We start from the raw sequence: 26,677 nt of genomic DNA on the forward strand, positions 1-26,677 counted from the left end.
TATGTATGAGTTTTAGTGCATCAATGAGAAACCATAGATATTTATCTAATGTAATTCCAGCTTTAGTTAATTCTGGATATTCTTATGGGGTCTCTTTGGTGCCTATGCCTTGTATTTATGATAATACTTGGTCAGTCAGAAATAAGTTGCTATTACTTAATGACTTAATTGCTTTGGGTGATTATGGTTTTGCTTTTTTTAGTTGAAACATGGTTGTCTGAATATAACAGACCTGAACTATCCCATCTTTGTCCTTTTCGTTATAGTGTTCGTTATTCTCCTAGGATAGAAAGACAGGGTGGAGATTTGGCCTTAATCTATAAAGGTTTTCTTCAATTATTTTGATTGATTCTACGATCACTTCAAATTTAGAATATATGCTACGTAAATTTCAGGATGACTCTAATCTACATTCTAACAGTATGGGAATTTTGCTAGTTTATAGACATCCTGAATCTTGGGCCGAAGCTCAAGAAATGCTATATGAAATTTTGTCACTATCCTTATCCCAGTTTTCAAGGTTAATTATGGTAGGAGACGTAAATTTCTCTCTTGAGCTAGAAAAGATTCCAGAGTTATTAACTTTAAATCATTTTTAGGGACTTGTGATTTATCTCTCGTACCTTGACTGCTACACATGAGAAGGGTCATGCGCTTGATCTCACTCTTTATTGTCTGATGTTACTTGGACTACTGTTCCATGGTCTGATCATTATGCAGCTTATTTTATATTGTAAATTTGTTTGGCTACTAATCAAGTTAGACTAAATAGCCTGTTTACTAAGCTGCGCTAGCGGCTGCCGTGAGTTAATGCTGACACAGCCCAATCACTTTGAACGGGCTGTGTCAGCATTGCCGCATGGCTTAGTAAACAGGGGGGAGGGGGTAAATCTACTATAAAAACAAGGGGTAAAATTGATGTAGATGGCTTTTGGGATCTGGTTTCAGATAAGTTAATATCCAGAAAAAAGATCCAAATATAATGAAGTTAGAATGGGACTCTATTATTAAGGATTCCTTGGATGCTATTGCTCCTGTGAAAGTTCGAAAGGTTAGATTAACTAAACCTAATCCTCAGTATAGTGATTTTCTCAATAATTTAAAGAAAATATATATAGTTTTGAAAGTATCTGGTGAAAGAGTCATGAACCGTCTGTAATGTCTAACTGGAAAGAAGCTTTGAGATCTTATAAATTTCATTGTGCTGAGGCAAAAAAGGCTTATTATGCTTTTATTAGTACTGATTCAGTTGATTCAAAATAAATTATTTGCTCTGGTGAATGATCTTCTCTCTCCATCTGTTCCTGATAAATAGATGCTGATGGTACAACCTAGAGCACAACAATAGGCTGACTTTTTTTTTATATAAAAGTCAAAACAACTCAACATGATCTTACTAAGAATCAACTTCAATCATCTGACTCATATTCAGTGGGTTCTGTTTCTGAAACAGTTACAACTGTAGATCAATGTTGGGCTTGTTTTGATCCCGTAACTCCAAAAGATCTTCAATCATTATTGCCAAAACTATCATCTTGTCATTGTGTATTTTAGACGTCTGTCCATCTATTTTCTTTAAAGATCCACCTAGTATTGTAATACCTCGGCTTCTGACCTTCTTTAATGCTTTATTAACATCTGGGAAACTTCCGGTAGAGAAGTGTTAAACTGCCCTTACTCCTATACCAAAAGCTCAGAATTTGGATTTATCTTTTACTTCTACTTTTAGACCAATAGAAGGAATTCCACTGCTTACTAAGTTACTGGAGACATTGGTTAGTCATCAGCTATCTAATAATACAGATAGATTTTCATGCTATCATACATCTCAATTTGGTTTCAGACCTTAGCATAGTACTGAATCCCTCTTACTGGTTATAACTACTATTGTTAAAGAGTATTTAAATAGGGGAAAACAGATTGTTCTACTTCAATATGATATTTCAGCAGCTTTTGATTCAGTGGATCATGATTTACTGTTAACTAGACTGAGTAGTTTAGGCAGGGCCGCTTTTACCAATGGCCAAAGCACAAAGGGGGCCAATCCAATCCCCTTGCCCATTGGTCAATTTAACCTCAAGTCTTATATCTCTCTCTGTCTCCTGAGCGAGTCTGTATCTTTCCCTCTTTTCTGCGTCAGTACTGCCCTGAAAAAGTCTTCTCTGGAATCAACAATTTAACGTAGTCTGCCTTCTGCTTCTGCGAGTGTCTGGGCCTCTCCTCTGGCATCTCATCCTGGAATTTACGTAGCATATATTCTAAATGTGAAGTGATCGTAGAATCAATCAAAATAATTGAAGAAAACATTTCTATATTAAGGCCAAATCTCCACCCTGTCTTTCTATCCTAGGAGAATAACGAACACTATAACGAACAAAGATGGGATAGGTCAGGTCTGTTATATTCAGACAACCATGTTTCAACTAAAAAAGCAAAACCATAATCACCCAAAGCAATTAAGTCATTAAGTAACAGCAACTTATTTCTGACTGACCAAGTATTATCATAAATACAAGGCATAGGCACCAAAGAGACCCCATAAGAATATCCAGAATTAACTAAAGCTGGAATTACATTAGATAAATATCTATGGTTTCTCATTGATGCACTAAAACTCATACATATTTATAGTGAAAATCTTGAAAACCCAACTGGATTGTGGTCCTCGAGGACTGTGGTTGCCCACCCATAAGCACATAAGTATTTCCATACTGGGACACAAAGAAGGTCCATCAGGCCCACCATCCTATTTCCAAAAAACAAAGCACTTAGACTTACAAAGTTATGTGGAGGAGCATTTTCGATTTGAATAGGAAAGAAGGTCATTTTCAAAAAAGAAAAACGTCTATTTTTTTTTTTTTTTAAATACTGTTTTCAAACAAGGTTTTGTGCTTTGGACATTTTGTTTTTTGGTCCATTTTTGAAAAAAATGAATAAGTGCAAAACGAAGAAAATCAAGCCATTGGGATGTAGGAGGAGCCAGCATTTTTAGCAGACTGATCCCCCAGACATCCCAGGAGAGCAATGGAGCACCCTACGGGGCACTTCTGTGCACTTCATAAAAATACTCCCAGGTACACATCTCACATTTGCTCCCTTAACTTGTCCCCTGAGCTCTCCGAAACCTACCCAAAACCTACTGCCCCCCCCCCCCCACTGTACAGCACTACAATAGCCCTTATGGATGAGGGGGCACTTACATGTGGGTTCAGTAGGGTTTTGATGACTTTGGGAGGGGTCACAGTTTCTACCACAAGTGTGACAAGTAGAGGGAGAAAGGACCTGGGTCCCCCACTCCATAGTGCATTGCACCAACCACTACACTACTCCAGGGACGTGCATGCTGCTCTAATAGACCTGGCTATAACATCTGACGTTGTCATAGAGGCTGGTAAGTCATATTTTTATTCACATTTTTGGGGGGTGGAAGGGGATCAGTGACCACTGGGGGTATTGGTGGTCATCCCTGATTCTCCCCAGTGGTCATCTGGTCATCTAAGGCACTTTTTTGTGCCTTATTTATTATAAAACAGGTCTAGTTCAAAACATCTTATTTTTAGTTTTGTTTTGTTCCACTGTGGCTGAAAAATGTCTCTCTAAGTTTTAGGAACACCCAAATCCCGCCCTTAACACACTCCTGACATGCCCCCTTGAGATTTGGACGCACTGCAGACAAACAGCATAGAAAAACATCTAAAAATAGGTTTTGAAAATACTGATTTGGACTGCTTTATGCCAATTTTTAGACATTTTTCTCTTTCGAAAATGAGCTCCATAGTAACCTATGGACCTTTGTAAGTCTAAGTGCTTTGAAAATGAGCCCCAGTCCCTCGTGAGGGATCTTTAAAATATAGTTTGTTTCCATTGATGTGTTTGTGGTTTGTGTTGGTAAGTGCTTGAAATAATTGAGTTTAAAATATATACAGAAATCTATTTTTAGGTTCACATGAAGCCATTATTTGTCAATAAAAGAAGCCAGCAGCCTTTCCTCAAGCCTCAGTCCCTTCGCCAGTTTGCCAAATTTATAACCCAAATGCACCAGGATAAAAATCTCACTCATTGGCCTTCAATTTCACTCTTTGGGTGGGTCACCATTGGTATCTCTGCACTTTGGTCCAGTATCTTTTCCTCTCCTCCCTTCTCCTGCTCCAGCAGCTTCACCCCCCTATCTCCTCCCTTTCCAGCATTACCTCCATATCCTCATCCTCCCTCTTTTACGTGAAATTGGGCTCCCTACGCAGAGACATGACTGTGCCCACTGAGGAATGCTCCTTCACCTATATATGCACATTTTGCACATGGAAGGAACATGCTGCCATTGCCACAGATGTTTTCTCGATGAAGGGACCGCCATTGCATGTTTTGCATAGTGTATTTTCGAATGGCAGAAACGTTTATCTCCAAATGTCCATGACATTTCTGGTGTGCCCTCTTTCAAAATGTGTTTTTTTTTGTGTGTATTTTTGAATATCAGAGAATGTTTAGTTTTTTCTTCCATTATAGACTTACGTTTTTAAACGTTTTCCGATAAATGTTTATTTCACCATTTGGACATCATATTGAAAATGCCCCTCATAATCCTACAGTCACAGGGCCACCTACAATTCTGCTGAGGTCTCTTTAGGTCCCATGTTCAACTAGCTGTATATTAGTCTCAATCCGTAATTAGTCAAGAGCATCATTCTCACACACTGCTGATTCTGACAAGATGAGCATTTCTGGAATTAATGCCCAGATGTACAAAACCTAACAAGCCAGCAACGTGGTTTTTATACCAGTTCTAGCCAGTTTATCAAGCAAGGAATAAAACGAGACATGCACAAAGGGGTTCTCCAAGCTCTTTTCCTATCAGGGTAGCAGCTAATGAAAACGGAATACAAAGCTATTATAATGAGCTAATTACAATACAAATGTGATGCAAGGCAATGCACAGCCGTATTCCAACCCGATGCACAGAAGCAATCCCTAGCTTTACTGTGGAAAAGTTAATGGGAGGTCTGGAGCTGTCGGTCCTGACAGCCCCAGACCCCCCATTAAATTTAAGTGAGCTTCACACAACAAAATGCCAGAGCAGAGGAACTGTTCTTAACCAGAACACAACAACGTGTGACAAAAATCCAACCTGAAAGGCTGTAGGGAGTTGGTGAGTCCCTGTGGTGGGAGGAAAGGATCCTGCTTCAGCTGTCCGGGGCCAGGTAGAGATGAAGGAGAGCCACAGGAGTTCTTGTGCTGCCGCTTACCTATCTCGCCCCTGGCAAGGAAGGGGGGGGGAGGCGGCAGAGGAAAGAAGAGAACCCTGGAGCCCATGGGAGATAACTCCAGGCTCCCAGTATCAGCGAACCCCCTCCCAGTTCCCGGTATCAGTGGACACACACCTCTGGCCCCACAGGCAAGAGAGTGCAGGCTCCAGGCTTGTTTTTGAAGGGAAAAAAAAGCTACGCCAGCTCTCATACACGCTCAGCTTGTCTGCGTGTATGAGAGCCATCTGTAGCATGTGCAGAGCAGCCACGCTTAGCGGTGGGCTGCTCTTCACATGCTCAGCTGGTCGACTGGCTTCCCCCATATCGCATGCAAACGAACTGGGTTGCAAGAGCGACGAGCAGCTCATTTGCATGAGATTCTCTTTGGGAATCCATCTGTATTTCCAAATCGGTAATTTTTACAGATTTGAAAATACGAGTGGATTCTTAACGGGGATCTTAGTGCATCTGGGCCTAAAGGAGAGTTTGGTGCCGTTGGGATGACAGTGTGTTCTACATTATAAACTTTCCATAATCTCATGAGACATTGGAGTCAATATTCAAAGTGATTTAACCAGCCAGAAATAGCTCCTTGCTGGTTAAATCACCTGTTTGGCTAACCAGTCATTTTCAGCAGCACTTGCAGGTTAGTGTTTAAAGCAAAACCTGCTATTTTGGGGGCTATTTTGGAAGTGGAGTCGTCACTTGGTCAGTTAAGAGCCGATATTCATCACTTAACTGGCCAGGTTAACTGCATAAAAGTCAGTCCTATCTGTGGGGTCCCTTTACATAAGCAAGCTAAACGTTAGAGACGCCCATATATTTCTGTGGGTGTCTCTAGCGTTTAGTGCACGCTAATCATTAGTGTGCACTAAAACCGCACTGAAACTGCTAGCGCACCTTTGTAAAAGGCCCCCTGTATGCGGTGCCCCATAGCCGGTTAAATTTCTGAATATTGTACTTAACCGGCTATGGTGCAACCAGCTCTGGAGACCCAAAACCTCAATGCCGAAGTCCAGAATTGGCCTGGCATTGAATTCCTGGACATAATGCCAGCAGCAGTCAGCAAAACGTTGAGTGCCGCCGTATGAATATCAACCCCACTGTGTTTAAGGGTGAGTGGCCTCTTAGCAGATTAATGTGGCAATTTTCCAGATATGTCTACGTATGTTCTGGACTTTGTATAAAAAGAGATCCTCTCCTGCCTGGTTAAACCCTTTTGAATATCAGGCCTTAAATTGTTAAAGGTTTGCTATTTATTTATTTATTTATTTATTACATTTGTACCCTGCGCTTTCCCACACATTGCAGGCTCAAAGCGGCTTACATAGTAAATACAATTACAATCACAAGTCTTTAAGGAGAATATTTTAAATTGTAGTAAACATAGTGAAAGTGGGGATTTGAGGAAAAGTGAGTTGAACAAGTCAGGGGAAACAAAGGAAGGGTAAGCAAAAGGAAAGAGATTGGAAGGGGTAAGGAGAGGAAGGATGGAGTGGAAAAGATAAAGGGCAAAGGATGGATAGGAAAAGATAAGGGCATAAGGAGATTGGGAAATATAGTCTGAGGGATAATAATCTTCAAGATCAAGATTGGAAGAGTATAGAGTTAATTAGGGTCAGGCGGGTAAGCTGTCTTGAAGAGATGGGTCTTCAGCATTTTCCTAAAGGTTAAATGGTCATTGATTGATCGGATAGATCTCGGCAAGGCGTTCCAGAGCTGGCTACCCAAGAAGGAGAAACTGGATGCGTATTTATTTGTTTATATATTTAAAAAAAAATTATAGACTGCCTTCCTAGAGCCTCAGCCATTCAAAGAGGTTACAACACCATAAAATACAATAAAAAACAAACAAACATTAGAATGTGAACCATAACCCAATTAAACATAAAAGCCCATAACTGCCTGCTGGGCCCCACCCAGCCCCATTACCCATCACTGAAAATCAAATCTGTGGAAATACAAAGGCTTTTAGCTATTTCCTAAAATACAAAACATTTGCTTCAGAGAACAACTCCAAAGGGACTCTATTTCACTGAGTGGGGACTGCTACCAAAAAATGATGTATTCTGTAGTCGAAATTTGGTACTACTAGAAGGGAATCTTTACACAGTAGCCATAGAAAAACCCTCCTAGAATACTCATATCTATAGGAAAAGTCAACTTTGAATGAAACAATCGGATTAAATTTTGACTCCACAGAATTCAATTTAATAAAGAGATTTTTTTTCTGACCAAAAAGATTTGACTATACTTTGTGGCTGAGCCAAAAGCCTCATATTCTTGCCACATGCTATTTTTGAGCCTGTTCCAGAAAGTCCTGGGACAGGAGGCAGGTTAATATGAATAAATATACTGAGTGAAAGTGCAATGTGAGTTAAAGAGCAGGAGTCATTTAACTTCCCCAGGTGCCATTAGCCGTAACACTCTCCATAAAACGAATCTGCAGATTTCCATTTTCATTGAAACTTCAAAGATGTTTAGTAATCCAAAAGCTTTATTTAAGGACCGACCTTTGGCCTGGCCTGTCATTCCAATTGCAAGTGGTTGATGGCCACTGGGAATTGATGGCCAGCATGAAGGTCACTTCCTAGAGAAACTGCGGCCATCAAAGTGTCACTTTCAATGAAGTATTATAACAAAGCAGAAGAAAAGGCTATTGGGATCTGCAGAGGGGAGAGTTTTCTCATGAACTGCTGCCTCTTTTTTTTTTTTTTTTTTTTACTCTGTTGAGATTTAAATAAAATGATGCTAAATGGCAACTATTTACACAATCAGGATTTGGTAAACTGATGATAATTTATAACCTGAATGCGCTGGAATGCAGGGCAGATTTGCAACACCTTTTGTCAAAGGAATTTTATTTAGTTTGTGTGTATGTGTATGGGTGTCCGTCGTGCCCAAAACAGTTTATGCATCACAATACCATGGTACAAGAGAACATACAGCCTAGGAAATGAAAAGTTGTGCACATATTAATGTTATCACAATGTTAGCAGCAGAGTTTAAAAAAATGAAAACCTATTGTTCTATTTAATGATATAAAGAAGTAAGGGAATAAGTTTATATTCCATGTAATTCAAACTCATTTCTACCACATAATACACTGGGTATGTGATGTTCTACCGGTTAAATAGGGGTCCTTTCACTAAGGTGGGCTGAAAAATGACCTGCGCTAGTGAGTGCAGATCCATTTTTCAGTGCGCCATGGACGTGCGGCAAAATAAAAATTGGTGCGTGTCCATTTTGGGTCTGAGACCTTACTGCCAGCCACTGACTTAGCAGTAAGGTCTCTCGCGTTAACCGTGTAGTAATCGCCTACGCGTGTCAAGTCGGAGTTACTGTCCGATTTTTACCATGTGCGTACCTAGTGGATGCGAGTCAAAAATGAAATTACCACAAGGGCCACGCAGTAACCAGGTGGTAACTCCCAATTGACATGCGTTGGGCACGCGTAGGCACCTACGCGGCTTAGTAAAAGGGCCCCAATAATGCAAAGAAGTAAATGAGTGGAGGAGTGGCCTAGTGGTTAGGGTGGTGGACTTTGGTCCTGGGGAACTGAGTTCGATTCCCACTTCAGGCACAGGCAGCTCCTTGTGACTCTGGGCAAGTCACCTAACCCTCCATTGCCCCAGGTACAAATAAGTACCTGTATACAATATGTAAGCCGCATTGGGCCTGCCATGAGTAGGAAAGCGCGGCATACAAATGTAATAAAAATAAAATAAAAAGAAATGTCTTTGTGAATGTCCAAGGCATCAAAATTCTGCTGCACAACTAATATTCCACCAGTGTTGTTATGCTCATATTAGCCCTCTCCTCCACTTCACTGGTTTCCTATCCATTTCCACATACAGTTCAAACTCCTCTTATTGACCTATAAGTGCATTCATTCTGCAGCTCCTCAGTACCTCTCCACTCTCTCCCTACATTCCTCCCCGGGAACTCCGTTCACTGGGTAAATCTCTCTTATCTGCACCCTTTTCCTCCACTGCTAACTCCAGACTCCGTTCCTTTTATCTTGCTGCACCATATGCCTGGAATAGACTTCCTAAGCCGGTACGTCAAGCTCCATCTCTGGCCGTCTTCAAATCTAAGCTAAAAGCCCACCTTTTTGATGCTGCTTTTAACTCCTAACCCTTACTCACTTGTTCAGAACCCTTATTTTATCATCCTCGCTTTAATATTCCTTTATCTCTTATTTGTCCTGTTTGTCTGTCCTAATTAGATTGCAAGCTCTGTGGAGCAGGGACTGTCTCTTCATGTTCAAGTGTACAGCGCTGCGTATGTCTAGTAGCGCTTTAGAAATGATAAGTAGTAGTAGTCTCTTCGGCCAACTGCACTCCTCTAAAGCTATGCGGTTCTGTTTTCAGCAGGAATTTTTCCATGCTGCTACCTAAGGGCATCTTTTCCATTGTATTTTTTTGGTATTCCTTGAGGCACTTGTGACAAAGAGAAGAAAACTTCCAAAGCTTTTCCTGTGGATAGATTTAGAAGGATGAGAACTGGTCTAGCCTGTAAGTGATTTTTTTTTCCTTTCCTAAAATTGCTAGAAATTAAGCGGTTAATATTCAGCGTGGTTTAAACAGGCAGCAGAGGCTCATACTTGCTTAAACCTTGTTGAATGGGCTAACCACTGATATTCATAGCACTTAACAGTTTAGCATCACTATTCAGTCCACTAACTGGTTAAGTAGATGCATGAATGACCTCTTCTACTAAAACACGGCAATATTTGTACTTACCACGTGTTTACTGCAAAAATTAAAGTGCGGTAAGTACCAAGCCTATGCAGTAAATGCAGAGGATGTGCCCTACATCTGCTCTGCATTTACCACACAGGGCAGTTAGGGGTCCTTTTACTAAGGTGCACTTAAAAATGAGCTATGGTACAGTAGGCACGTGTTTTGGCCATGCGCAGAAATATCTTTCAGCACACCTGTAAAAAAAAATGCCTTTTTAAAATTCTGACCAAAAATGGATGTGCGACAAAATAAAAATTGGCACGTGTCCATTTTGGGTCTGAGACCTTACCGCTAGCCATTGACTTAGCGGTAAAGATTCACGCGGTAACCGGGCGGTAATGGTCTATGCGCACCCAAATGCCGATTACCGCCTGCGCCAGAAACTACAAATATTTTCGGACGGACGCGCATCAAAAAATGAAATTACCACATAGGCCATGCGGTAACTCAGAATTGTCATGTGTTGTGTGCGCGTAGGCGCTTGCGCGGCTTAGTAAAAGGGCCCCTTAGTAGAAGGAGGTTCAGGGAACCTTCACTTCAGCTGGAAGGCCTTTTATTGGTGGTGGTGGGGGGGGGGGGGGGGTTCCATGCCACTGTGCAAAGAGCACTTTTTTGGCAGTTTTGAAAAAATCACTATAGCACTTGAGCAAAAACAGACTAGTGAAGCCTCTTTCACTTGCTCATTTTTGCACTTTTGTGCATTAACCAGCTGATTTGTATGATTTTTCATTACGGAAGCTCATTAATTCAAAATATGTATGCATAAACCTTCATGCAAAGTGAGCTTCATGTGAAAGTTTACTACTGTAAAGTCTGTTTTTACACACTGACACACATATATTTGAAACATTTCCAATGTCATTTCATGTCAATTTTAACTCAAAATGAGAGGGAAAAAAACTTGAAATTTAAGGATTTTTCTGTGTCATAGATAGTGCACTTTGGATAAGAGTGTGCTCCTTTGACAAAATAGTTGATCCTTTTGTTGGAAGTGTCCCCTTTTTTAAAGCTATATTAATAAAAGGGAACATTATTTTGGCAAAAGAATGCATTGTTTCAGCATAAGAGCACACTCCCATGAAACAGTATGGACTCTTTTGATGACATTGCTCCTGAAATGAAAAGTTTTTGAAAAGGAACAACACATTTTCATTAGAAACACAGGAAACTAGACAAAACAAAAGTGCACTTTGTGTGAAAAATTGCACAAAATGTACAAGCTTTGGTGTTTTTACCCATTTCCAGGTGTTTCACACTATTCTTCACAAGTGCATTTTTGTAAAATCACTTCACACTTAAGTACATAAGGCAATTAATGAAAATACCTATGTATCACAGTAGCTCAATATTTAAGAATAAACTTTTGCCCAAATTGGACCATGCATGAAAAGTATATTACAGAGAATTTTTTTGCAAAAGCCATCATTTTTGCAATTTTTGTCTGTTGCACACTTTAGCGAGAAAATATCTTGCTCATCAGTACATCAACCTCTAAGGATGAGATCAAGGTTTTTATTTGGTTTGCTAACTATTATCATTTTAGCTTTTACACAATAACTCTCTTCACAAGAGCTAATGCCAAACACTTGCATCAATAGTTACAAAAAGCTCTAAATGAATTTAAATAACTGTTCACTTTTTTTCTTGATTCTATGTTTATGTGTAATGTAACTTCTTATATATGTAAGCCACATTGAACTGATACTACCTTTCGGCAAATGTGAGATATAAATACCAATAAATAAATAATAAATAAAATGTGAGGAAATACTTTCACAAAAAATAGTGAAAAGTAAATAGATTCTGGTTAAACAAGTGTGTAAATAACACTGAATCACAATTGTGAATCAGCCTTCCATTAGTAAGGAGAGAAATGCATTTAATTACTTTCTATAAGAAACTTAGGGGCCCATTTACTAAGCAGCAGTAAAGCCCACCGTGGAGTTGCCACACAGCAATCTGGAGCTACTACCGGCCCAACGTAATTCCACCCACCAGCGTGTGGCATTTCTGGTGTTAACAGAAATATTTGAAAAATATTTCCACAGAGGGTTACCGCCGGGTTATTGTGTGAGCCCTTACCACCACCTCAATGGGTGGCAGTAAGTACTCCCTCCTGAAATGGCCACACGGCAAGTACAAACTTACTACACAGCCATTTAATTTATGGCCATTTTTACCCGCTGTGATAAAAGGGGCCCTAGCACATGGTAATTATGGCCACCACTGCTGGCACATGGCCGCTTTTACCACAGCTTAGTAAAACGGCCCCTTAAAGCATTTTTGTTCATAGAAACATATAGCAGAGAGCAGGGAAAGAGTGTTGTGTAAGGTTTTTAGCTTCTGATATACGAGTTGGGTTTTTTATTTAAACATTTTTTTAATGTAACATTTGCTTTATGATTGTACATGTTTTTTTGCAACTTGCTGAAAGAAAGATATCTCTTTGGATTGATGAGGAATAATATTCAGACATAATTAATGTGAAATAACAAGTTTTCATGAGAAGTTATGCTTAGTCAATTCATCCAGGGTGATGAAGCAAATCTGTGCCTTGCTCAAGGTGAAAACTCTATGGACATCGGTATACCATTCACAGACTGACAGCCTGATGGAACAGTTCAACAAGACCTTGTAACAGATGCTAAGGAAGTTTGTAGCCAAAGATGGAAAAAACTGGGATTCCTTACTCCCCTACTTACTGTTCACCATCCGAGAGGTGCCCCAGAGCTCAACAGGATTCTCTCCGTTTGAACTTTTAAATGGCAGAAGACCCAGAGGAATCCTGGATGTAGCCCGAGAAACCTGGGAAGAGGAACCTAGGGAGGAACTTAGCAGAGTATGTACTCACCACGCAGGAGAGGCTAAAGAAAGTTGGGGAAGCCACCAAGCTTTGCCTGGAGGAAGCTCAATCAGGACAAGCCCGAGCCTATAACCAAAAAGCGTTTCAGTGAACCTTCCAGCCGGGGGATAGAGTCCTAATTCTTCTGCCCTCTTCAGAAAGCAAGCTATTGTGCAATTGGCAGGGTCCACACAAAGTCATAAGAAGAATCGGACCTGTCAACTATGGGGTGACTCAACCTGATAAAAAGGACAAGGCGAAGGTCTTCTATGTCAACTTGTTGAAGAAATGGGTCCCTCTGATGGCAGCCCTAGTCCAAAGAGATGGCTTTGGGCCAGAGTTCCCTATGGACCTGGGACCTGTACATGTCCTATTTGGCATTTAGCTCTCCGACCCACAGAAGGCCGACCTGAAGCAGTTGATAAACCAAAATGAAGATGTGTTTTCTGCAGTACCAGGTTGGACCCACCTTGCAACTCACAACATTATTATCAAGTTGTGGTTCAGCAGCAACCCTATTGGATCCCAGAAGTCTGGCAGCAAACAGTAGTGAAAGAAGTCAATGAAATGATAAAATCGGGAGTTATCAAGAAGTCCACCAGTAATTGGGCATCTCCTATTGAACTAGTACCAAAACCGGATGAAAGTATCTGGTTCTGCATTGATTTCAGGAAAGTGAATGCTGTCTCCAAGCTGGAGGCTTATCCCATGAGAAGGGTGGATGAACTCATTGAGTGGCTGGGAGGGGCCAAATTCACCTCAACCCTAGACCTAAGGGATATTGGTAGGTACCTCTTACCCTAACCGCCAAGAGAAGACCGCCTTTTCAACACCCCAAGGGTTGTTTCACAGTGCTTCTGTTTGGCCTTCATGGAGCTCCAGCTACCTTCCAACGCCTTGTCGGCCGCCTATTCTGTCTCTATTGGGGTTATGCGGCCACCTACCTAGATGACATTGTCATCTAAAGTAAAGACTGGAAATCCCATCTTATTCAAGTAGAAGCAGTACTGAATAGTCTACAGACCGCTGGGCTCACAGCCAACTCCAAGAGTGCTTCTTGGGGGGGGGGGGGGGGGACAAGAAGTACAATATCTGGGATAATCGGTCAGAAGAGGACAGTTGAGACCATATAAGCACATAAGCACTGCCACGCTGGGAAAAGACCAAAGGTCCATCAAGCCCAGCACTCTGTCTCCATCAGCGGCCAATCCAGGCCCCAAGAACCTGGCAAAAACCCCAAAATTTAATAACGATCAATGGACGTTTCCTTCAGAAATCTGTCCAGACCCCCTTTAAACTCAGCAAGGCCAGCTGCCGTCACTACCTTCTCCGGCAATGAGTTCCAGAGTCTAACTACGCGCTGAGTAAAGAAAAACTTTCTCCGATTTGTTTTAAACCTACCACATTCTAATGTCATCTTGTGTCCCCTGGTTCTATTATTGTTAAAGCGTAAACAAATGCTTCACATCTGTCCGCTCTATCCCGCTCATTATTTTGTAAACGTCTATCATATCACCTCTCAGCTGCCTTCTCTCCAGGCTAAAGAGTCCTAGCTGTCTTAACCTCTCCTCATAGGGTAGTTGTCCCATCCCTTTTATCATTTTTTGTCGCCCTTCTCTGCACCTTCTCCAATTCCTTTATATCTTTTTTGAGATGAGGCGACCAGAACTGAACACAATACTCCAGGTGCGGTCGCACCATGGAGCGATATAACGGCATTATAACATCCTCATGCTTGGTTTCCATCCCTTTTCTAATAATACTCAACATTCTGTTTGCCTTCTTAGCTGCCGCAGCACATTGAGCTGAAAATTTCAATGTCCTATCCACGATGACTCCCAGATCCCTTTCTCGGTCCGTAACTCCTAACGCAGAACCTTGCATAACATAGCTGTAAAGAAAGTGGAAGCAATCACCCAGAAGCCAATCCCTCAGATAAAGAAGTAGGCATGAGCCTTCCTCAGGATCGTGGAGTATTACTGCTTGTTCATTCCTAAATTTGCTGAGAAAACAGAACCGCTAACCCGACTCCTACAGAAGAAAGCTCCTGAAAAGGCTCTCTGGACTGGGGAATTGGAGGTGGTCTTCCAGACTCTTAAGAGGGCTACTTGCTCAGAACCAGTGCTGGTTAGGCCTGACTTTACCAAACCCTTTATTGTCCAGACAGATGCATCGGAGGTGAGGCTCGGGGCTGTTCTAGCCCCTGAAGTGAATGAGGAAGACCACCCAGTGGTGTACATTAGCCGAAAGCTATTCCCAAGAGAGCAGAACTATGTAGTGATTGAGAAAGAGGCTCTCACAGTCAAATGGGCCCTGGAAACGTTCCAGTTTTATCTACTGGGCCGCAGATTCCTGCTGATCATGGACCACTGCAGTGAATGGCTCAACACAAAGAGTCCAACACTCGGGTACTGCGCTGGTTTCTCAGCTTGCAACCCTTCAGATTTCAGGTGAAGTATCGGGCGGGCAGAGCTCATGCTAATGTGGACTTTTTGTCCCGAGAGGTGGACACTGATTTGGTAGGTGCGCAAATGGATATGGTTGAGCTGAGGGGTAGGATATGTGAGGGAGTCTATAGAACACTGCCCCTCTACCTTAAGAACAGTCCCCACTAATAGTCAGAACCACCTTAAGAGTGTTAGTCCACCCTGGGAGGAAGTGAGCCAGGAAGGGCAGTGTCTATTCCAGGAGGGTTAAAGGACAGGGCCAGGCCAAGGTTAAGGGAGCCCAGAGAGGAAGGTGCAGACGCCCAGCCTATTCAGATGGCAAGCGAAATTAACTGCTGTAATCTGGCCGAGGTGAGCCCTTTGCCATTACTAAAATAAACACTGCAAGTTTAATTAAATAGAAAGCTAATTAGCGCCAATAATTGGCTTTGTAACAAACAATTATTGGCACTAATTAAATATAATTGAACTTTACATGTATAAATTCAAGCACGGAAATAAATTCAAGCACGGAATCCATGCTTAAATTTTATGCGCTATCTGAAAAGTGGAAGAATTTTTTTAAATTTATTTAGTACCTGGCATCTGGGAGATGAGGGAAGCTCTGGGACGCATGCGCAGTAGTGTCAGTGGAGACCTGCACTGACACTTGCAAGTTTAAAAATACTGAAAATATATTTTAAAAGGGGATTGCATGCATTTCAAGATTAGAATTCAGATGCTGGAAACTTTTACTTATTAGCTATAAGGTTTTTGAAGCTTAGAATTCATGCAAACGAGTCCGTTTTTGAAGGCTTCTAGTTTGGGTATTTAAGGTTCAATTTTCTTGGGAAGTTTTAGAGAATAAACATTAGGCCATGGCTATGACATAAATTGCGAAGTTTGAGTCCAAAACGAAGGGTTTATATATTGTTTTTATCCTAAAATACCTGATGGAATTCCTGTATGGAAATATGGTCTCAAATAGAGATTCCTGATTGGCTGCGCTACTGTTGTTAGAGATCTGCTTAGTGACGGTTTGGAGAGAGCAACAGAAGATTTCCATGAGAGAAGACCTACTTCTTAGTGTGGCTGTGTGTATGAGGTCTGTGTGAGAGAGATTGGTAACAAATCTTGAGTGAAATAATAGTAAAAGACTGTTTGAGGTTACTCTGATTGAGAATATTTGAAGGATAATAATATTTTATTGTAACCTGAGGAAGTCTGTGATTTCTTAACTATAAGAGGAAAGTTGCTGTGTCTCATAGGGGTTAGTGAAGATGTCCTACATTATTTAGAGGGGGGAAGATAGTTAGAACATTATTTAAAATTATTTTATTCTAACCAAATGCTGAGAAGCCTTAAAGGTTAATGATCCTTCATTGGGCTTAAGAGATATTAACAGAAATTGATATGATATAACTTCTAAAAGATATCTTCTGAATTAGCAATCTATAGGTTGGGATCTGAAGTCTGAACTAAACAGAGTAGTGTGTGCCTGTGTGTGTGAATGACATGGAGGGGCATAATTGAACAAAAACGTCTATTTCCATGGGCGTTTATCTCTGAGAACGGGTCCGTGAAGGGGCGGACCGAACCGTATTTTCGAAAAAAATAGACGTCCATGTTTTATTCGACAATTTGTGAGCTGGGTGTTTTTGTTTTTCAGTGATAATGGAAAATGAAAGCGCCCAGCTCAAAAACGAATAAATCCAAGGCATTTGTTCGTGGGAGGGGCCAGGAGTTGTAGTGCACTGGTCCCCCTCACAAGCCAGGACACCAACCGGGCACCCTAGGGGGCACTTTTACAAAAACAAAAAAAAAAGGTAAAAGAGATCCCAGGTACATAGCACCCTTCCCTTGTGTGTTGAGCCCCCCAAATCCCCCTCAAAACCCACTGCCCACAAGTCTACACCATTACTATAGCCCTAAGGGGTGAAGGGGGGTACCTACATGTGGGTACAGTGGGTTTGGGGGCGGTTTGGAGGGCTCCCATTTACCAGCACAAGTGTAACATATGGGGAGGGGATGGGCCTGGGTCCACCTGCCTGAAGTCCACTGCAGCCCCTAATAACTGCTCCAGTGACCTGCATACTGCTGCCAGGGAGGTGGGTATGACATTTGAGGGTGAAAATAAGAAGTTGTGAAACGCCATATTTTGCGGTGGGAGGGGGTTTGTGACCACTGGGGGAGTCAGGGGAGGTTATCCCCGATTTCCTCCAGTGGTCATCTGGTCATTTAGGGCACTTTTTGGGGCCTTATTCATGGAAAAACAGGGTCCAGGAAAAGTGCCCTAAATTCTCGCTAAAAACGCATATATTTCTTCCATTATCGGCGAAAGGCGCCCATCTCTGATCGCCCGATAACCATGCCCCAGTTCCGCCTTCACCACGCCTTCAACACGCCCCCATCAACTTTGTCCGCATCCGCGACGGAGTGCAGTTGAAAACGTCCAAATTCGGCTTTCGATTATACCGCATTATTCGTTTTTGTGAGATAAACGTCTTATCTCCCGATTTGGGTCGCAATATAGGCGTTTTTCTTTTTCAATTATAAGCTGGATGGTCAGTGATGAACTGCAAATTCAGCAGCTGCTCTCTTCCTAGTCAGGGAAAAGAAATAAATGTGTATTAGGTCAAGATAGGAAATCAGACTCAGAGACTTTATTTTAATTTATTTTGCTTATTTTAGAATACAGTTTAGGTTCCTGTTGCAGGGAGGCTAATATTAGAGTACATACACTGCAGGGAGGCAAAATCTCTCCTTTTATTTCTTAAGGTTTAGGAAGAAGACAAAGTAAAGTCAACCAAGAAAGAAGAATTAATCCCAAGGTCAAGAAAGCAGGAATCCAGCTAAGTACTACAGGAAAAATAAGGATAACTGGACTCTGGACAGAGAGAGAGAGAGAGACACTTTGCATTCACGTTGCATATACATACTTACTCTATGGAACTGAGAATCTGAGGAAAGGAAAATCTAAAATAGTTAAATTATTTCTTGGCTATATGATTGGTTTGAAATAATATTAATGGATACTTACCTTTAAAGATAAAAACAAACAGGAGGTAAGAACCCTCACGAAACCGTGAGATATGGAGAAAAAAGTGAGGAAGTTGAATGAGGATACCAAATATGTTTATTCACATAAAAAATGACGAAATTTTCATAAAAATGACCCGACACGGCCGTGTTTCGGCCCAAAAGGCCTGCCTCAGGGGTCTTTAAAACCTCAGAGAGTGTGGCTTGAAGTATGTGCTCCAAGGTGAAAAACAAAATTCTCTTGGGTCTCCTCTCTTCTAAAAAAGTTTTTTTTTTTTTTTTTTTTTAATTTTAGAAAAAGGAAGAACGGAACAGGCTCGTTAAATACTTGCCTCCTCTGCAAAACGACGTGTGCAAACTGTAAAATGTAATAAAAAAATTTTGTTTTTCACCTTGGAGCACATACTTCAAGCCACACTCTCCGAGGTTTTTTCTCCATACTTACCTTTAAAGAAATTCCTATAGGAAATAAATAAGAAAAAGAAAGAAGTGGTAATTGCTCAAAAGGGAAAAATATTAAGAAAATTCATGCAAGATGTGTTAGTAGCTGTGTAATACTTACCTGTGATTGTATGTAATTCTGTTAAGTCCTATTGAAAGGGAAAAAAATATTTTAGAGTGTTAATAGCTGGATCCAGTAGGATATTGAGACATTGATAAGTTATGCTATTCAACTTTTACCATTAGTTATGAATTACCAGGTGCAATATAATCCTTGATTTGCACCAAAATAAACAATATGGTTATTCTTTATTAAAGTGTGTGGTTTTAAATTGATGTAAATCAAATTGATTCCATTTACAGGAATTAATGCTTATCTTTAATGCATTCATCCGGTAACATCTTTCTCAGGATGATGTTTGTGTTCACTTTGCCTTCTTGTGAGCTACCCACAGTTAACCTCGGCTCACACAACTACATACAAGAGGGATAATTGAACTGTGTGTTGTTCGCAGGACAGGCAGGTGACAAGAAGCCACAATGTGATTTAAACTGGGCTTCCATGGTTCTCAGCCTGCTGCTCTCAGCGTTAGGCTACTCCTCCATATAGTCACTTTCTAGGCACCTAAACATAGGTGCACTGTAATAGAATTACATCCCAGCAAGGCATTTCTATAACCTAGGCGCTTACACTTAAGCTAGAATTTACATGTGCACACATGTGTAAGTGCTAGCATGGATTAATTTATATAGAGAGTACGTGTAAGGGGACATACACAAGGGTGGAGAATGGGTGGGACATAGGCAGAACTTCTCATGTGTATCTACCAGTGGTGTAGCTATGGGGGGGCCACGGGGGCCTGGACCACCCAAACTGGATCTGTGCCCCTGGTTTGGCTGGCGGGGGTCCCCAACCCCTGCTAGCTGAAGCGTTTTTTCCAGCGCTGGTCTCCGGCACCACCGCATTTCCTGCCCTTCTCTCTCTTCCCCTCACATCCGGCACGCTGGTTTCAGTGAAACTGAGCATGCGCGCATGCTCAATTTCATTAAAATGAACATGCCGGACATGACAGGAGGGGAAGAGAGAGCAGGGCAGGAAATGCGGCAGTGGTGGCGGTGTTTCAGCTGGCGGGGGATTAGGGACCCCTGTCAGCCAAGGTATGTGCAGCAGCAGCAGGGGTGGGGGCACTAAGGCAACAGTGGGGGGGAGGGGGGGTGGCGGGGAGGTGGACCAAAATGTACCCCCTCACTTTCGGCTCTGGCCCCCTCCCACCTCAAGGTCTGGCTATGCCCCTGGTATCTACTGCATTTAAGCACTCACACACTAGCTCTATGGTTGGCGTAAGTGTGACAGCCTAAATGTTAGGCATGTTAATTCCCAGCTGGGCACCCAGATATAGAATCACACCCTAGAAGCCTAAATATTATTCTCCCAAGCAGGGGCGTAGCCAGACTTCGGCAGGAGGGGGGTCCAGAGCCCGAGGTGAGGGGGCACATTTTAGGCCCCCCCCCCGGTGCCGCCGACCCCCCCCCCCCGGCGCCGCTACCACCACCAACAACTTTGACCCCCCCCCCGCTGATGACCCTCTCGACCCCCCTCCCGCTGCCAACCCTCCCCCGCTGCTGCTGTCGCCTACCTTTGCTGGCGGGGACCCCAACCCCCGCCAGCCGAGGTCCTCTTCTTCCGGGGCAAGGCTTCTGTCTGACGTCCTACAGGACGTCAGACTCACAGAAACAGAACGAAGCCTTGCGCCGGAAGAAGAGGACCTCGGCTGGCGGGGGTTGGGGTCCCCTGCCAGCAAAGGTAGGTGACGGCAGCGGGGGAGGGTTGGCGGCGGGAGGGGGGATCAAGAGGGTCATCAGCAGGGGGGTCCAGGGCCAAATCTATGGGGGCCCAGGCCCCCGTAGCCCCACGTAGCTACGCCACTTTGCACCTGGACTAGCTTGCTACACACCAGGGGCGTATCTGGAATCCGGCGGTAGGGGGGGCCAGAGCCAGAGAGGGGGGGCACATTTTTGCCTCCCTCCCCCCCCGCCGCCTCTCTCCACCCCCTCCCCGCCGTCAACCCTCCCCCGCTGCTTACTTTTGCTGGCGCCGAGGTCCGACCCGCAATCGCCGTTTTTCGTCTTCCTCCGTGGCCATGCTTCCAGGAAGTAACGCTGCAGTGCTGATTCGTTGAATCCAGTTCGGCGTCTGACGTCAGACGTCGAACTGGATTCAACGAATCAGCACTGCAGCGTTACTTCCTGGAAGCATGGCCACGGAGGAAGACGAAAAACGGCGATTGCGGGTCGGACCTCGGCGCCAGCAAAAGTAAGCAGCGGGGGAGGGTTGACGGCAGGGAGGGGGGCCAGGGCGAAATCTGCGGGGGCCCAGGCCCCTGTGGCCCCACGCAGATACGCCCCTGCTACACACACTGTAACTTAGACCAGTTCCTTATTATTGTTTAACTGTACGAAGAACGTGCCCTGAGTTTAGCCATCCATTTATTTATCCTGAGTCTGTACCACTCATCTGGTCCACACCCATATATCTGCACTTGGCCCCTCGACTACATGGTAAGCTGTGTTGCAGAAAATCATTAGCATCATATCAACGTTATTTAAATATTCTAACGTGTGCTTATTAGATGTTAGCATTATGCTGACATTGCATCATATCTCTGTATTTGAATTTCAGTGCTGTTAAATGTGTATATTTTTGATACAGTTTCATGGTAGTCCTATTATTAGGTTTTAATTTGCTGTTCTCACGTTTACCTCATTTATTCTATTTATGTTTACATTTGGTCATTTTGCTATTGTTAACAAAATTGTAAGTTTTATGTTAAACTGTTCCTGCAGCACACCACATTGGGTGAATCTGTTCATAAAGGCAGTTAATAAATCCCAATAAATAAATAAAGATGCATATGCAATTATAGAATTAAACCAGCACAGCACTGGGTAGCCCAGGGTCAGAGCTAGGAATTATCCATACAACAGTAATGTTCAGCACTAGCGTCTGGATAACTATCTAGACATTGGTGTGTATTAACACTGGTAACCAGATGATGGGCATAAGTACATAAGTGTTGCCATACTGGGACAGATCAAAGGTCCATCAAGCCCAGAATCTTGTTTCCAACAGTGGCCAATCCAGGTTACAAGTACCTGGCAAGATCCCCAAAAAGTACAATGCATTTTATGCTGCTTATCCTATAAATACAAAACTAATAAATATAGTAGAGGATACGAAAAAAATACGAAAAAAATACAATATGTTGCAATCTCATGCGCGGGTGAGTCTCATATATATATAACGGCTAGTGTCACTTCACTCCCTCGGTGAACCTATTGCCGTAGAATGTTATAATCATAGACTCTTACCCCCGACCTACCAATGTCTGAAACCTTTACTAATTATTCTTTTATTCTTAACATTATATGTAAAGATTAGGCAATGTGTTACTTATCTTAGCTTGTTCCTAATGGGTGTGCTCACAAACCCCGACAGGTAGCCTGTTTCGCAATTCTTGCTTTGTCAAGGGGGAGCGCTTCACCTCATGTCTGCTCGTAACCAGAGGTGCTACGAGCAGACATGAGGTGAAGCGCTCCCCCTTGACAAAGCAAGAATTGCGAAACAGGCTACCTGTCGGGGTTTGTGAGCACACCCATTAGGAACAAGCTAAGATAAGTAACACATTGCCTAATCTTTACATATAATGTTAAGAATAAAAGAATAATTAGTAAAGGTTTCAGACATTGGTAGGTCGGGGGTAAGAGTCTATGATTATAACATTCTACGGCAATAGGTTCACCGAGGGAGTGAAGTGACACTAGCCGTTATATATATATGAGACTCACCCGCGCATGAGATTGCAACATATTGTATTTTTTTCGTATTTTTTTCGTATCCTCTACTATATTTATTAGTTTTGAATATATTTTTTAGTAGAGAAGTGCCCATTAATTTTTGACAGTATCCTATAAATAAGCAATGGATTTTCCCCAAGTCCATTTTAATAATGGCTTGTGGACTTTTCTTTTAGAAAGCTATCCAAACTTTTTTTTTTTAAAGCACACTAAGCTAACTGCTTTTACTACATTCTCTGGCAACAAATTCCAGAGGTTAATTACACGTTGAGTGAAGAAACATTTTCTACGATTCATTGCCCTCCCGCGGGAGGTGGTGGAAATGAAAACGGTAACGGAATTCAAACATGCGTGGGATAAGCATAAAGGAATCCTGTGCCGAAGGAATGGATCCTCAGGAGCTTAGTCAAGATTGGGAGGTGGGGCTGGTGGTTGGGAGGCGGGGATAGTGCTGGGCAGACTTATACGGTCTGTGCCAGAGCCGTGGTGGGCAGCGGGACTGGTGGTTGGGAGGCGGGGATAGTGCTGGGCAGACTTATACGGTCTGTGCCAGAGCCGGTGGTTGGGAGAAGGGGCTGGTGGTTGGGAGGCGGGGATAGTGCTGGGCAGACTTATACGGTCTGTGCCCTGAAGAGCACAGGTACAAATCAAAGTAGGGTATACACAAAAAAGCAGCAAATATGAGTTATCTTGTTGGGCAGACTGGATGGACCGTGCAGGTCTTTTTCTGCCGTCATCTACTATGTTATTATGTTATTTTAAATTTACTACTTTGTAACTTTGTCTTTTCTTCATGTTAAATTGTGAAGCGCTGTGTACGACTGGTAGCGCTATAGAAATGATTTATAGTAGTAGTAGTAACTTGTGTGCCCCCTAGTCCTAGTATTTTTGGAAAGAGTAAACAAGCGATTCACGTCTACCCGTTCCACTCCACTCCACTCATTATTTTATAACCTCTATCATATCTCCCCAAGCTATCTTTTCTCCAGCATTACACCCGGATGGTCAGTGCCCATATCCAGATAGCAGCTGGTGTTAAATATCTGGGTGTATGGTGCACAAATGGTGATCAAAAGAAAAGCCAGCCATTTAATTTATTTATTTATTTGTAGCATTTGTATCACACATTTCCCCACCAATTTGTAGGCTCAATGTGGCTTACATCATGCCGTAATGGCGATCGCCATTTCCGGGTAAAGAATTACAAATGGTATTTCCTTAAGGCGCATACATGGTAAAGTATAATACAATATGGTATTGCATAGAGGTTCCTGAGTGATAGATTAAATTATAACATAAGTTAGTTAATCATCTATAAAAAGGTCATTTCTGATTTGAGAAATAAAGTGGTAGTGCGTATTGCGTAACTTTCAATAGTAGCAGCAAGGTTCTCAGTCAAGTATAGGGAGTTCGGTTTTACCCCAATAATTTCCAGGACTCCTTCATTTTCAAAGGTGATTTCTCAAAGTAAAATAAATAAATATATATATATATATATAAATAAATATAGGAGAAGTCTAGCAGAATAGACGTTTTGCTGAAGATGGATTGCTCTGATGCCAATACAAGCTGTATGGATCAAAAAAAAATTTTTTTTTATTTGTTACATTTATACCCTGCATTTTCCCACCTTTTTGCAGGCTCAGTGTGGCTTACAAAGTACCGTGAAGGCATTTGCCACTACGGTTGATAACAAATGTCATTCAGCCATATACATGATCTTCCAAAAGCCACCAAACTTTACTTTTTTAATGGGAAACAGAAGCCTCTTAATTATACATGGAGTATGAGTTCCTATATTTTAACGTATGGTTTTAATCCATTGTATGCTCTCAATACATTATAAACTAACATATATTTTGTAAAGTCCATATTACCATCATTATTATTACTGTTTTTTGTAGAACATTATGAGCCATATATGCCGTGCTTCACAGAGACACAGTTCCTGTTCCTTAGAGCTTATGATCAAGTCAGGAGAGACAGATGAGGCATGAAGTCAATTTTGCATGCGGCATCTAGACAGAAAATGGAACACCCACTTTCTCAAATATTTTACAAAAGGGTCACTGAATGCAAAGCCTTCAGGAAAATATGTACAAAGATGCTTGGAAATGGAGGCATAACCAGCAGATTAGAAAGAAGCTCATTCAAAAAAAAGGGCAGCATCGCTCAGGGTTTTGAATGTGTGAGTATGATGCTTAAGTGCTGGAGTTTACTAAACTGGATGTCAGTGAACAGCCACTCACTGACCATTGTTGGAAACAGGATATTGACCTAGATGGACCCTTGGTCTGACCTGGTAAAGCAACCTTTATGTTTTTATGTTCAATTAAGAAGCAAACAAAATAACTTTTTTTTAAACATTAATTTCTTGAGGTGATTTTAAACACCACAGAGGTCAATGCAATTGCCCCCTCAATTAGTCATGGAAACCCCAACTGCAAACCAGCAGTTTGCTGACAGCCTGCTTCAGAGCACGTGCAATGCCGACATCCATTTTTTACATATGCATTGCCATTGCTGAATTGAAAATGCGTGCATACTTTTCTGATCTACCCAAAACATGCTCACGTTGTTGCCCCTTTGGAAAATGTATATAGTGCAGATCTACCCATATAAATAGTGGCTTTCTGAGGCCCCGATGCTCAGAATTCCCACGGTATGCCAGCAGCACAGAACCTATACTGCCGGAACAGTACAGGAAATTAGCTCGCCAATGCTCAAAAGGAAATGGTATGCAAATCATATGCGCACTGTTAAAGCAAAAGCAAGGAGGGGGGATGTGCTTGGCACACACACAGAAGAGTTTCACAGTAATCCCAGCTCCCATGTGCATGTGCCAGGCAAACCCATACATGAAGTACACACTGGCGTCCATTTTCTGTGCCTTTAAATATAAGGTTTTCTATTTTTTATTTTATTTTTTTTACTTAGAAGGCTTATATTTAAACGCAGGAAATAGGCACCAATGTGTGCTTTCACTATCAAGTTTGCTTGGACTCGTGCACCTGTTTCTCACTACTGGCTCATAGGGGCTTTCATGGGCTTCCTTCTGCTTCAAAATTTTAAAGAAAGAATCATGAGAAATCCTCTGTTGAAACATCCTAATGCCTGCTCAGAGCTGGCGTTATTTTTCAGCGGTAAGGGCAGCGTTGTTCTCAGAGCATTGGAAGGGAATAAGACATGACCTCATTAACATCCGTTTGACTACCTTAGCATGCTACTTGGCGCAGTCAGAGGCCCTTTTACTAAACCGCGTAGGCATCTACGCATGCCCAGTGCGCGTCAGTTTGGAATTACTGCACGGCTACCATGTGGCCCGGGCGGTAATTTCATTTTTTACGCACATCCACTACGCATGCCGGAAAATAATTTTATTTTTCCGGCATGCGGGCACTAATCGGCATTTGAATGCGCATTTACCATTACCGTCTGGTTAACGCATGAGACCTTACCGCTAAGTGAATGGGTGGCAGTAAGGCCTCAGACCCAAACTGGACGCACTTCAATTTTCATTCTGCCGCACATCCATTTTCAGCCCAACAAAAAAAGGCATTTTTTTACAGATGCGCTGAAAAATGGATCTACGCGCGTCCAAAACACGTGCCTACACTAGCGCAGGCCACTTTTCAGCACACCTTAGTAAAAGGACCCCTCATTGTTTCCCACCCTAGAGCCTCTGAGCATTCTGCGCTCACTAATGCGGGCACTGGTCTGGCGCTAACGGCCTGTAGTGCCCAGTGGCGTAGCTACATGGGGCCACAGGGCCCTGGGCCCCCATAGATTCGGCCCTGGACCCCCCTGCCAATGACTCTCTCGACCCCCCCTCCCGCCACCAACCCGTTGTCGCCATCGCCTACCTTTGCTGGCGGGGGACCCCAACCCCCGCCAGCCGAGGTCATCTTCTTCCGGCGCAAGGCTTCATTCTGTTTCTGAGTCTGACGTCCTGCACATTGTATGTGCAGGATGTCAGACTCACAGAAACAGAATGAAGCCTTGCAGATCAGCCAGCAACCGCTGGCTGATCTGCAAGGCTTCGTACGTGCAAGGCTTCATACGTGCAGGATGTCAGACTCGGAAACAGAA

The sequence above is a fragment of the Microcaecilia unicolor genome, chromosome 2, assembly GCF_901765095.1.
Source record: "Microcaecilia unicolor chromosome 2, aMicUni1.1, whole genome shotgun sequence".
Lineage (NCBI taxonomy): Eukaryota > Metazoa > Chordata > Amphibia > Gymnophiona > Siphonopidae > Microcaecilia > Microcaecilia unicolor.